Raw genomic sequence first — 5,000 nt, 5'->3', positions numbered from 1 at the left:
CATTAGTAGTAACTAGATAGACCTTACACGTACTCTGTGTGCAAAATAGTTATTTGATAATATTCAAAATGCATTTCATTTATTTGAATGCAGGAATCCTGTTCTATTTTTTGAATGGTTCTTTTTATTTTATTTTTTTTCTTTAATTTATGTTTGTTTTTTGATTGAGTTTAATTTTAATTTATCCAAGCATAAAAACATGCATTTAATCAATTCTTCCCTTCTTTTAAAACGCTCTTGTCATTTCCCGCTACAAACCTTTCGCACGCTTTTATAAAATAAATTCTTATATTCAAATCAGCATAGTATATACATTTTAAAAAATTATTTTTGCCAGTGCAAAACAAGTATAAATGTTATTACCTTTACAGTGTGATTTGGTTTATCCATCAGGTTATGAGTTGATTATTTAGATATCATATTATGATATCATACCACCACTGGGATAATTTCAGCTTTAAAATTGCAACGTGTTAGGCTATATTTATTTATTTATTTATTTATTTATTTATTTATTTATTTATTTATTTAGTTAGTTATTTATTTATTTTTTTATTCATTCATTCATTTATTTATTTTTTTATTTTTTTTTTATTTATTTATTTATTTTTTTATTTTTTATTTATTTATTTATTTATTTATTCATTCATTCATTTATTTATTTTTTTATCTATTTATTATTTATTTATTTATTTATTTATTTATTTATTTATTTATTTATTTATTTATTTATTTATTTATTTAGAGCCAACCCTATATGTATACGGCCACCGGTTTGTTGATTACTCGATGTTCATGACTTTTTACAACCATTCTATCTAATCACAGACAGTTTCCAAAACAAAGGAAATGCATTTTGAAATCATCATAGTAAATAGTAATAGTAAATAGTAAATAATGAATTTATATAGCGCCTAAACATCCACGTTAATCGTGCTCTGCGGCGCTTTACATAATAAAAATAAAAATCATAAAATACGAGTTTTGAAAAGAGCTTTGGACTTTTAAAAGATACTGAGCATAATATCGTCTTTCGTTTTTTCCACTCTTTGGCAATTCCTATTTTTATAATAGTGTACGCACGTCTATGCCCATTTTTATCCATCCTATTTGCTTACCTTGTTGTCACAGAAGCGGCATATTAGGTCCTCGTCTTTAGCTAACAAATCTACCGTCGGGTTTTGGGTTGACTTAGATAAATAGGCGCTAAACAACACGTTTCCCTATAATCAAACATTTAAAGAACTGTCGTAGAATTAGAGAGCTAATATTAACTCTTTATGTTTTGGTCAATAATCGCTGTCAGCAGATGTAATCTTTTACACATGACTTTGTTCTACATGCCAGTTTACTTACGACTCTTAGATGGGATGGTTGGATATTTTGGACCCAATTGTTCTACATGCCAGTTTACTTACGACTCTTAGATGGGATAGTTGGATATTTTGGACCCAAGTGTTCTACATGCCAGTTTACTTACGACTCTTAGATGGGATAGTTGGATATTTTGGACCCAAGTGTTCTACATGCCAGTTTACTTACGACTCTTAGATCGGATAGTTGGATATATTGAACCCAAGTGTTCTACATGCCAGTTTACTTACGACTCTTAGATGGGATAGTTTGATATTTTGGACCCAAGTGTTCTACATGCCAGTTTACTTACGACTCTTAGATGGGATGGTTGGATAGATTGGACCCAAGTGTTCTACATGCCTGTTTACTTACGACTCTTAGATGGGATGGTTGGATATTTTGGACCCAAGTGTTCTACATGCCAGTTTACTTACGACTCTTAGATGGGACGGTTGGATAGATTGGACCCAAGTGTTCTACATGCCAATTTACTTACGACTCTTAGATGGGACGGTTGGATAGATTGGACCCAAGTGTTCTACATGCCAGTTTACTTACGACTCTTAGATGGGATGGTTGGATAGATTGGACCCAAGTGTTCTACATGCCAGTTTACTTACGACTCTTAGATGGGATGGTTGGATATTTTGGACCCAAGTGTTCTACATGCCAGTTTACTTACGACTCTTAGATGGGACGGTTGGTTATTTTGGACCCAAGACAAATTTAAATAGCGAGTAGTCATGCAATTTTGAAAAGCAATTTTAAATTTGTTGACCATATTAAAAAAGAATAATTCCCTTTATTCATCCCTAAGAGAAAATGTTTCTTTAGGGTCTGGTCCAAGAGAAGACTGGAATAACAGAGTGAGCTAAGGCTAGGCTAGGTGACTTTCTAAAGGCCACACAGCGCGGTACGGGTAGTCGAACTCGGTACCTTTCGGGTACGAAGCGAAGACCATACCGCTGAGCCACGCCGTCTCTTACTTATTCTTACTTAATTAATTCTAGTCGATCCATGGGGGCCAATGACTTCCATAATGTCTGTCTGTCTGTCTGTCGCTGTATGGGCACTGGTGTTATTCCAGAGTAAGCAAGTCTTTTTCAGCTGTTTATCCATGGATCGTCCCCTTATATATTTCCTTAAGTCACTCAATCCTATAGATTTTGCCACTTTTCAAAATTGGAGAAAAAATTGTGTAAAAAATGAGCATGTACATAAATATTTTCATTCAACTTCATTAACATACAAAAACTAAAAACATTAGCTTTGATACTATACGCCTATAATTTGTCTCAGATGGGGTGAAAGTAACCCCGGGTATACTACGGATATAGTCGGTGTTAGGGTTGAGTGTGTTAAGTCTGCGTCTTTCTTCGCCTGTTGTTGTCATCAGTCGTCCAGTGTCGTACAGTTCTTGCCAAGGCAGTAGTTACCTACTCCATTCTGACAACAACGTGTCCAAACCTTTTTAATCTTGCACTTTATTTTTGAAAAAATATCATAACGTCCTCATTTTCTAATTTCTGAATAGTTTGTGCCCGAAGAGCGGATTTAATTTTGATTTTAAAACATAATTTAGAATGAAATTTGAAATTTCTGATAAGGTAGATAATTTACCAAGCTAGATTATTGAAACGTCCTGTGGTAAAGCATCTAAGGAAACACATTTTCGATTTTTACAAACTTTGCATTTTTTCTCGTATCTTTCTAAAAAAATTTTTTATTTATGGTCAACGTGAGTGCCTACCATCCCCTTGTTCGTAAGAAGAAGAAGAAAAAAGAAAAAGAAATGTGTTTTGTCGGAGCAGGGCTGGTTAGAGAGGAAAGCTTGTCAATAAAGCGTGGGGCGGTTGAGGACGGTTTTCATTGGAGAGACTAAATTATTTCATTATTGATTTTCATCCCTAAGTTTGGAATATGGCAAACGATCAAGCATGTAATGATCTTGAATTATGAATAATTAATTAATTATGATTGATGATTACTTGACGATGACGCTGCTTGAAACGATGATGCATGCATGTTTTCTATTCTCAGTGGATTTTATAATGGCTTTGATACGATATGATAATAATATCACGCTGAAATTAATGAGACAATATTGCTTCATAGCCCCCCCCCCCCCCCCCCCCCCCCACCCCACCCACTCTTACTCATACTATCGCTTCCACTTTCACCTTATCACCTCTCCTCTTCATCTCCAAATCCTCATTCTTCTCCCCCTCCGTTACCTCCACCTCCTTCCCTAACATCACCTCTTTCTCCACAATGTCCTAATTTTCTCTCCCCCCCCCCCCCCCCCCCCCCCTCCCCTCCTTCCCGTTCCTATACCTCTTCCTCATTACCTCTTTGACATCCAATTTTTAGGCGTCTGCATTTCAACGAAGCTTCTATTTTATTCCCCCCCCCCCCCCCCCCCCCTTCGCTTTATGATTCCATCAGCTTCGCTTATGTTGATCTTGCAATGATGAGCCATACGATTTTACTTTCTCACTCCAACCTAAATTTTATGTATTAAAAACTTACTATGTTTATAATAATAAGCTATAGACGGCCATTCATTCATTCAATAGGCATTCTATGCAACATGGCAAGGTTTCGTTTTCAAGAGTTCTATTCCCAAAGTATGGAATTTTACACAGTAAATAACTACATCTGAATAGTGAGTAAAAGAGAACCTTGATAAAGTATTGACAGAAGAACTCATATCATAGTAGAGAGGTGGACATCCTATTTACCTTTGTCTACTTGAGTAGCCAGTATTGTTGAGCTAACCGGTCATTGTTGGAATAAATGAAAACGCCCTTTAGTAAGATATTTGTTATCCTCACCTCATTTGGTTATTTCCTCCTACAACGTTGTTTCATCCATCCGTTGGTATTTTAATGGAATCTTCAGGGAGATAATCTGGAGGAACGCTGTTTAGTAAAGATTTAAAAAATAGAATAAAATAAATATATATTATTTAATGTACGCATAATTCTTAACCTGACGTATTGTGTGCCTTAATAAAAAAAGAAAAAGAAAAAAGAACAACAACAACAACAAAAATAATAACAAATAAGAAAAGCAAAATTTATTTATTTTTATTTTATTGATAGTAGCATGTTTTTTCCACGAAAAATAAAGACCATAATATCATGTACCATGTGATATAAGTTACTAGTACTGTCATGAAGTACATTGAGTGTGGGACTATTAGGTACTAGGTCAAACCCACGTTATCTTCTAAGTCGGGGAAATATCAATTCTTGCCTTGTATAAAATGACAGCAGTATTGAGCTGGAGTTGAGAATTTGTAGGGTCAATTCCACTGGGATTAGAACCCAGACAGTTCCGGCTCTACACGACAATAATGTTGTTTTTGTTGTGTTTGTGATATATATATATATATATATATATATATATATATATATATATATATATATATATATATATATATAAACCTCTCGAGATATGCAGTGTTATCCATATATCTCGACCATTGAAAAGTCGAATCCACGGACATCTCCAATGATTCCCTTGGTGCCCTATTCAATACTACTTGTAGTCCTCATAGTATATGGAAATCTCTTATCCACCGATGATTGGAACACTTGGCGCAGGTTCAAAGTAACCTTGCTAGACTATGTGGTAAAAGC

The 5,000-nt window shown here is 34.6% G+C and overlaps 1 protein-coding gene across 1 annotated transcript in view; it reads left to right on the top strand.

Annotated features, from left to right (window-relative positions):
• The window catches only part of LOC144969242 (uncharacterized), a 160,813-nt gene that overhangs the window by 122,286 nt on the left and 33,527 nt on the right, over positions 1 to 5,000 (top strand). The gene's annotated exons all lie outside the window — the stretch shown is intronic.

Source organism: Berghia stephanieae, chromosome 3, assembly GCF_034508935.2.
Source record: "Berghia stephanieae isolate SIO BIC M18660-M18661 chromosome 3, UCSD_Bste_1.3, whole genome shotgun sequence".
Taxonomy (NCBI): Eukaryota; Metazoa; Mollusca; class Gastropoda; order Nudibranchia; family Aeolidiidae; genus Berghia; species Berghia stephanieae.
This window is presented reverse-complemented; position numbering and strand designations above follow the sequence as displayed.